General features: G+C 42.3%; 1 protein-coding gene across 1 annotated transcript in view; it reads left to right on the forward strand.

Annotated features, from left to right (window-relative positions):
* Nucleotides 1–4108: 4108 nt before the first annotated feature.
* Nucleotides 4109–9605, forward strand: part of c2h18orf21 (chromosome 2 C18orf21 homolog) — a 31729-nt gene continuing 26232 nt past the window's right edge. The window contains exon 1 of the mRNA XM_020511288.2: nt 4109–4372. The gene's annotated coding sequence lies outside the window, so the exon portion shown is untranslated. The remainder of the gene's footprint in view (nt 4373–9605) is intronic.

The raw sequence follows: 9605 nt of genomic DNA on the forward strand, positions 1-9605 counted from the left end.
ATGTCTACAAGATGTTATTTTGCAGCAGCTTGTGGTGGAGCCCACTATGGAACAGGCAATTCTGGATTTAGTGATGTGAAAAGAGGCAGACTTGATAAGGGAGCTTAAAGTGAAGGAACTTTTCAGAGGCAGTGACCATAATATGATAGAATTTACTCTGCAATTTGACAGGGAGAAGCTGGAATCAGTTGTAACTGTATCATGGTTGAATAAACGCATGAGGGAGGAGCTGACAAGAATTCACTGGGAGAGGAGCCTAACAGGAACGACAGTGGTACAGCAATGGCAGGAGTTTCTGGGAGTAACTTGGAGACATTGCAAAAACTCATCTCTAGGAAAAGGAAGCATACTAAAGCGAGGACGAGGCAACTATGGCTGACAAGGGAAGTCAGGGACTGCACAAAAGCAAAAGAGAAAACATATAATGCAGTGAAGGGCAGTGGGAAGCCAGGGGATTGGGAAGCCTACAAAGGCCAACAGAAGACATTTGAAAAAGATATAAAGGAGGGAGAAGATTAAATGTGAGGATAAGCAAGCCATTAATATTAAAGAAGATTGCAAGAGTTTCTTTAGATATATAAAGGGCAAAAGAGAAGCAAAAATGGACATTGGGCCACTGGAAAATGGTGCTGGAGAAATAGTAATGGGAAACAAAGAAATGGTGGAGGAACTGAACAAGTACCTTGTGTCAGTCTTCACAGTGGAAGATACGAGTAACATCCCAAAAATTCAAGAGAGTCGGGGACAGGGGTGAGTATGGTGGCCATCACCAAGGAGAAGATACTAGAAAAACTGAAAGGTCTGAAGGTGCATAAATCACCTAGACCAGATAGACTACACCCCAGATCCTGAAGGCAATAGCTGAAGAGACAGTGAAGGAAATAGTGGTGATCTTTCAGGAGTTATGGGAGTCAGGGATGGTCCCAGAGGACTGGAAAATTACTAACGGAACCCCCTTGTTTTAGATGGGAGTAAGGCAAAAGACTGGAAATTACAGGCCAATTAGCCTGACCTCGGTCATTGGTAAGATTTTGGAGTCCATTGTGAAGGATGACAGTTCTGAATACTTGGAAGTGCTTTGTAAAACAGGGCAAAATCAGCATGGCTTCATCACGGGGAGGTCATGCCTGACAAATCTGTTAGAATTCTTTAAGGAAGTAACAAGCAGGTCAACAAAGGAGGGCCAAAGGATGTTATCTACTTGGACTTCCAGAAGGCCTTTGACAAGGAGCCAGACAGGAGGCTGCTGAGTAAGATAAGAATCCATGGTGTTAGAGGCAAGGTACTAGCATGGATAGCAGATTGGCTGTCTTGCAGAAAGCAGAAAGTGGGGATAAAAGGATCCTCCTCAGGATGGCAGCCGGTGACTAGTGGTGTTCCGCAACGGTCAGGGTTGGGAGCATAACTTTTTACTTTATATATTGCTGATCTAGACAAAGGAACTGAGGGCATTCTGGCTAAGATTGCAGATGATAAAAAGATAGGTGGAGGGACAGGTAGTATTGAGGAGCCAGGGAGGCTGCAGCAGGATTTAGACAGGTTAGGAGAGTGGGCAAAGACGTTGCAAATGATATACAATGTGAGAAAGTGTGAAGTCATGCACTTTGATAGGAAGAATAGAGGCATAGACTATTTTCTAAATGGGAAGAAATTTCAGAAATCTGAAGTGCAAAGAGACTTAGGAGTCCTAGTCGATGATTCTCTTAGGGTTAACTTGCAGGTTGAGTCAGTAGTTCGGAAGGCAAATACAATGTTGGCATTTATTTTGAGATGACTAGAATATAAAAGCAGGGATGTACTTCTAAGGCTTTATAAGGCTCTGGTCAGACCACATCTAGAATATTATGAGCAATTTTGAGCCTCGCATCTCAGGAAGGATGTAATGTCCCTGGAGCAGGTCGGGAGCAGGTTCACAAGAATGATCCCAGGAATGAAAGGCTTAACATATGAAGAGATTGTAAGAACTGCCGATGCTGGAGTCAGAGATAACACGGTGTGGAGCTGGAGGAACACAGCAGGCCAGGCAGCATCAGAGGAGCAGAAAGGCTGACATTTCGGGTTGGGACCCTTCTTCAGAAATGAGGGAGGGGGAAGGAAGCTCTGAAATAAATAGAGAGGAGGGGTGGGGCTGGGGAAGGTAGGTGGGATGGATGGCGATACGCGAGTAGCGGATAGGTGGGACAGATCAAGGAGGCGGGGATGAGAGGGAGGGTTGGTCATGGGATGAGGCCAGGGTGGGGAGATTTTGAAACTAGTAAAGTCCACATTGAGACCACTGGGTTGAGGCTCCCAAGGCGGAATATGAGGTGCTGCTCTTCCAGTTTCTGGGTGGCGTCATTGTGATGCTATGTTTGAGGTCTCTGGGTCTACAGTCAAAGAACAAGAACAAAGAAAATTACAGCACAGGAACAGGACGTCAGCCATCCAAGCCTGCGCCGATCCAGATCCTCTATCTAAACCTGTCGCCTATTTTCCAAGGATCTGTATCCCTCTGCTCCCTGCCCATTCATGTATCTGTCTAGATACATCTTAAATGATGCTATCGTGCCTGCCTCTACCACCTCCGCTGGCAACGCGTTCCAGGCACCCACCACCCTCTGCGTAAAGTACTTTCCACGCATATCTCCCTTAAACTTTCCCCCTCTCACCTTGAAATCGTGACCCCTAGCAATTGAGTCCCCCACTCTGGGAAAAAGCTTCTTGCTATCCACCCTGTCTATATCTCTCATGATTTTGTAGACCTCAATCAGGTCTCCCCTCAACCTCCGTCTTTCTAATGTAAAGAATCCTAATCTACTCAACCTCTCTTTATAGCTAGCACCCTTCATACCAGGCAACATCCTGGTGAACCTCCTCTGCACCCTCTCCAAAGCATCCACATCCTTTTGGTAATGTGGCGACCAGAACTGTATGCAGTATTCCAAATGTGGTTGAACCAAAGTCCTATACAACTGTAACATGACCTGCCAACTCTTGTACTCAATACCGCATCCAATGAACAAAAGCATGCCGTATGCCTTCTTGACCACTATCGACCTGCGTTGCCACCTTCAGGGTACAATGGACCTGAACAGCCAGATCTCTCTGTGCATCAATGTTCCCCAGGGCTTTTCCATTTACCGTTTACCATATTTTGATGGAGTTTAGAAGGATAAGGGGGGATCTAATTGAAACTTACAGAAAATTGAAAGGCCTGTTTAGAGTTGGGAAGATATTTCTATGGGCAGGACAAAGTATGACCCCAGGGCACAGCCTTAGAGCAAAGGGAAAACCTTTTAGAACAGAACTTCAGCCAGAGAGTGGTGAATCTATGGAATTCATTGCCACAGAAGGCTGTGGAGGCCAGGTCATTAAGTATACTAAGACAGAGATAGATAGGTTCTTGATTGTTAAGGGGATCAAAGGTTACAGGGAGAAGGTGGGAGAATGGGGTTAAGAAACTTGATCAGCCAGGGTTGAATGGTGGAGCAGACTCGATGGACCGAATGGCCTAATTTCTGCTTCTACGTCTTATGGTCTTACAACCACAAACGAACATCTATCGCATGCTATTAATAATCACGTTGAACTCGACCCCATATACATTCCACTACGGAGGAAACCCGGAAGTGAGGCAATCCATCGCAACGGACCCCAGAGTTTAAAAACCAGGCGGGAAAACACACCGACGTTTCATCAGAGGCTGTTACCAAGCGTGGTAACGAAATGTCTGCGGAACAACAAACCAGCTCGGCGAGCCAACCAACCTCAACACCCACAACCCGGGCTACAGATCTACTCCAAAACCTTAGAAACGAACATCTAATCAGCCACGTTCATTAATGTTGCCTGATTACAGACGTTCGTTTGCAATGCTGAAAATGAAATCAGAAGAATTAATCATGGTAACGATTCTTGAAACATTACCTTCTTCTGAATGTTGCCAAGATTATTTGCTTTTATTTCTGATTTTGAGCAACCGCCGTATTTTTGCGTTTGCGCAGTAAGGACTATACAAAAATGCAATAAAACTACGAAGGGGTTTCTTTCGACGATCGGCAACAGGGTTTCTAGCTCCGCTCCGGCTACTATAGAAACTGAAGCGAGTGGGGCGTCAGACGCAAGCCTTACTCCTCACGCGCCGCTGCCTTCACCTTGGCCCCAATCACAAACTCGGCCCTACACTCCTCCGCGCAAACTCACTCCATCCCTCCCAGGACCGTCGTAACCTGGATATTTCCCCCCCACCCACGCACCGCTCCTCCGTTTACGCCGCCTTCGTGTTATTCTCGTCCCCGTCGGAAGGGCCTTTCTGAGTGGTCAGTCCCGTGCCACAGTCACAGTGTGGTGTTTCCGTCAGCTGTGTGATCCAGCACTCCCTGAGGCAGCAAAGGTATCTGCAGCGTTGAAAGCGGTTTATGTAGGCCGCATCATTTAGTTCAATGTGGAGTTGAGAAAGTGGCAGGTAAAGATCGCCTTTGCACCTAGCAGATTGGTTTGAGCCCGTGCAGTGACAGAATTTGTAGCCTTAAATCAAGTTGAGATAGAGGATTTTGAGAGTGAAGGAGAGTGAGCCTATGTCACTTTATTCATGACTCTGCAATTTATTGTACTTTACAAGAGAAACTCGTGTATACCCTTGAGCTAGTTAACACGTGGAGTCGCCCTGCAAGCTTTGCTGGTAAACTTCCGATCTGAGCTTAGCCACGGTTTTAAACAGTAATTTGAGTTAAGGCCACAATCAGTCTTAATCTTATTGGATGGCAGAACAGGCTTGAGGAACCTACTCCTGAACATAATTTGTATGTTCATTTAAAAGAAAAGGTGGGAAGTATTTAAACCAGTGGTTAAAGCACTCGGGATACCTATCCGTTCTTGCTTCCTTGTTGGTTAGTGTATTCTTGTATAAACATTTTAAGATAAATAACAAGATGAGGGTAACGTTGAAAATGAGGGAAAAGATGCACATTCAATATGTAAAGAGTGAAGCAGTGGAAGACAAATGAAAAGCATGATGAAAATCAAAAGAAAAATGGTCATAAAAGGTGGAGGCCCTACATAATTATCCTATCAAGAAATATAAAAAGAGACTGTAAAGTGCTCAACTGAAACATTAAGTATCATAAGATAAGTCAACATAGGGACCACAAAGGGACAAACTGCACATAACGATAGTGAATGACTTAATTAGTTTTAATATTTATCACAAAAAATAGCCTAATATCAGAGGACAGTATAAAGACATTCCACTGTAGAAAGTGGAAGGAAGAAAATTGATAAACAAATTAAACTTTGAGTATGAGATCCCTGGCCCAGCTGTCTGGCACCCACTCATATTAAAAGAAGTTACAGAAGAGAAAGCAGAGTCATCAATAGCAATGTGAATAGTGATAAGGGATTGGAGGGCTGTTAATGTTTATTTAAAAAGGGAGATTGAACAACTCCGGGGAACTTTATTACCAGTTGACACTCGGAAAGATCATGTGATCCTTGCTCCAAGATAAATTATAAAAGCATCCAGAAAGTGAAGGTCAGGAATTAAAGATGGTGAAGAAAAACTATGAAGCTCTCAAGCAGAGACTAGAAGAAGAAAAATATATGCAGTATTTGCAAGGTAGCCTTGGTGAAGAAAACCAGGCCACAGGAAAATGGGAGTGAGAGAACCAAGCAATAACTTGTGAACTGTTGAACGTTAAAGATAGACTTATTGAGGTTGAAAGGAATGAGAGTTTTGTTTGATTTCTTCTATCTAAAACCATTTTACCAAGTAGTTGAAATCTGTGGTGCTTTAAAATTTGCATTAAAATATTTGAGTTGTCTATTGTACAGTGATTAAATTGTTGCAATGTAAATATGTTTTCCTTGAACTGAAGTCACATATTTTCTGTATTTCCTTTGTGGAAAGCTGTCATCCAATCTGTTGCCCCACCCCCAAAATATTCAATGATTTACTTAGAGTAGATTTCTTTAGTATAAAGATATTGTTGACGTTAAGCATAATTTGTATTTATATAGCATCTTTAACTAGATGTGCAAAAGGAGGAGGTAATAGCCAAGGTCTTTTCCCCAGGGTAGGGGAGCCCAAAACTAGAAAGCATAGTTTTAAGGTGAGAGGGGAAAGATTTCAAAAAGGACCTGAGGGACAACTTTTTCACGCAGAGGGTGATACATATATGGAATGAGCTGCCAGAGGAAGTGATGGAGGCAGGTGCAATTACAACATTTAAAAAGCATCTGGATGGGTATATGTATAGGAAGGGTTTAGAGGGATGTGGGCCAAATGCTGGTAAATGGGACTAGGTCAGATTGGAATGTCTGGTTGGCTCGGATGAGTTGGACCAAAGGGTCTGTTTCTGTGCTCTTTGACTCAATGACACTGTCTGTCTAATAAAGAAATTTCTTAATTTGTCTTAAATGTGATCCCTTATTCTGAGATTATGACACATGGTCCCAGACACTCCCACAAGGGGAAGCAACCTCTGTGTCTGCTCTGTAGAGCTTCTAAGAATCTCATGTTTCAACAAGGGTCTCATTCTGCAATGAATATTAACTCATAAGGCGTAAGGGGCTTATTAGCCTTTTGCCCAATTAGTTTCCCTAGTACTACTTCTCTTGTGATGATTATTGTTTGTCTCCCCTCCCCCTTTAACGTATGGAATATTATGACTATCCTCTACCGTAAAGACTGTAGAGTATTTTTTCCAACTGTTCTACTTCCTGACTCTTTATTTTTTCCCCAGTCTTACTCTGTATGGGCCCGTATGTTCACTGTTGCCTTGTCTTCCTTTTTTATACATTTAGAAAAGCTCTTGCTGTCTATTTTTGTGTTACTTGCTAGTTGGCTCTCATAGCTTCTTTTTCGTCATCTTTTATTGGCTTTTATAACTTTCCAATCTTCTGATTTACCACCACTCTTTGCCACATTGTATGTCTTTTATTTCAATTGATTTTCTTAACTTCGCTGGTTACCCATGATTGGTTTATCCCCTTCCTAGAGTCCTCCTTTCTTGCTAGGATACATCTTTGCTGTGAGGCATGAACACTTTTTTTAAATGAAAGCAAGATACAATGCTGAAAATTTGAAAGAAACAAGTATGGTAGAGAAACTCAGCAGTTCTGACCCTGATAAGTGCAAGGTGATGCACTTTGGAAGAACAAACAAGATGAGGGAGTTTTAGTAAATGGCAGGACTCTGGATAGCTTAGAGGAACAGAAGGACATTATAGTAACTATTCACAGATCCCTGAAGTCAGCAGAGCATGTGAATAGGATAGTTAAGAAGGCATACGGGACACTTGCTTTTATCTGTTGTCGTATAGAGTATAAGAGCAAGGAGATAATGTTGGAGTTGAACAGAGCATTGGTCAGGCAACTGAAGTACTGTGTGCAGTTCTGGTCATCTTCACTACAGGGAAGAATGTGATAGCACTAGAGGGGGTGCAGAGGAGAATCGCCAGGGTGTTGCTTGGGATGGAGAAATTTATTTACAAAGAGAGACTAGTTAAGCTTGGATTGTTTTCTTTAGAGCAGAAAAGCCTGAGGGGGGACATGACTGAGGTGTGTGAGATTGAGGAGTGTGGACAGGGTGAATAGAGAGCAGCTGTTTCCCTTGGTTAAGGGGTCAATCACAAGTGGCATAGATTTATGGCAAAGGGGCAGGAGATTTAGGGATTTGAAGGGGAAAAAAAACCTTTCCCCCAAGCTTTTTCACTTCGTAGGAGGTGGAAATCTAGAACGTGCTGCCAGGGAAGGTAGTAGGGGCTTGGAAACCTTACAACCTTTAAAAGATATTTGGATGAGTGCTTCAAATATCATAATATTCAAGGAAATGAGACAAGTACAGGAAATTGGGATTAGTGTACTTTGAGTCTGCACTGAGATAACTACCACTAAATGGGCTGTAGGGCCTTTAGTGCGGATATCTATGCATAGAAAGAGAAACGGAATACATGTTTTGAGTCTGGTATGACTTCTTCAGAATGATTACTTTAAGATGTTTACCATTGCTTATCAATCATATATTCATCTAAAGCTCTTTCCCAATCTACTGCAGATATTCTGCCCTCATTCTTGCACAATTACTCGTGTAACTTTAGCACAATGGTGTTCAACCTAAGTTTCTCAGTCAATTTGTATGAATGCTAAATGGGACCCAGCAGATATAAATTATTGGATTTTCAAAAAGGAAGTTGATAGCATACCACATGAATTTATTTCACAAGATTCGGGCTTTTTGGGTTTTGGACAACATTAGCATGAATTGAAGATTGCCAATGGATAAGAAACTGAATAGGAAGAAATTGATCATTTTGAGTTAGCAGCTTGTAACTATTGAGGCACAGAAAGGATTTGTCCTTGGGCTTCAGCTGTTTACAATCTATAATATTGTTTTAGATAAGGAAACCATATCCTGACATTTCCAAGCAGGTTGATTAAAATAACTAGATATGGAAAACAAGAGCACTTGTGATGCCATGGTAATGTCCCTACGTCTGGGCTGTGGAAGCCTGGATTCAAGTCCCAACTGCTTCAACGGTTTGTAATAACACTTCTGAACAGGATGATTTAAGAAAGGTATAAATAAGGAAACCATGTTGGGACATGTCCAAGCAAGTTGATTAAAATAATTAGATAAGGAAACTAAGACCTATTGTGGTGCAGTGGTAGTGTCCCAACCTCTGTACCAACAGATTCAAGTCCCACCTACTCCAGAGGTATATAGTTGGAACTCTAAATAAGTTGGTTAGAGAATATCTAGAATAGCAAAACAAGTAACAATACATTCAATTTAGCAGTGACAAACTTAAGTGTGAAAATAAGAATTAAAAAAGACAGCGTACAGGTTTGGTAAGTGGGCAAGGTTGTGGCCAGTGGAATGCAATATGAACTTTGTGGGAAGCTATGGAAGTGATTGCTGGGCCCCTTGCTGAGATATTTGTATCATTGATAGCCACAGGTGAGGTGCTGGAAGACTGGAGGTTGGCAAAGGTGGCACCATTATTTAAGAAATGTGGTAAGGAAAGTCAGGGAACTGTAGACAGGTGAGATTGATATCAGTGATAGGCAAGTTGTTGGATGGGATTCTGAGAGACAGGATTTATATGTATTTTGAAAGGCAACGATTGTTTAGGGATAGTCAACATGGCTTTTTGCATGAAATCCTGTCTGTCAAACTTGATTGAATTTTTTTGTCACTGTTTTAAAGACGATTGATGAAGGCAGAGCGATGGATGTTTTCTATATGGCGTTTGACAAGGTTCTGTATGGTAGACTGGTTAACAAAGTTAAATCATATGGAATACAGGGAGAACTAGCTATTTGCATACAAAATTGACTAGAAGGTAGGAGACAGGTTGGTGGTGGAGGGTTACTTTCCAGACTGGAGGCTTGTGACCAGTGGTGTACCGTAGGGATCGCTGCTGGGTCCATTGCTTTTTGTTGTTTATATAATGATTTGTATGGGAATACAGGAGGTATGGTTAGTAAATTTGAAGATGACACCAAAATTGATGGTGTAGCAGATATCAAAGAAGGTTACCTTGGAGTCCAATGGGATCTTGATCAGATGGCCAAGGAATGGCAGATGGAGTTTATTCTAGATAAATGTGAGATGCTACATTTTGGTA

The sequence above is a fragment of the Rhincodon typus genome, chromosome 2, assembly GCF_021869965.1.
Source record: "Rhincodon typus isolate 14 chromosome 2, sRhiTyp1.1, whole genome shotgun sequence".
In the NCBI taxonomy this organism is placed as follows: domain Eukaryota; kingdom Metazoa; phylum Chordata; class Chondrichthyes; order Orectolobiformes; family Rhincodontidae; genus Rhincodon; species Rhincodon typus.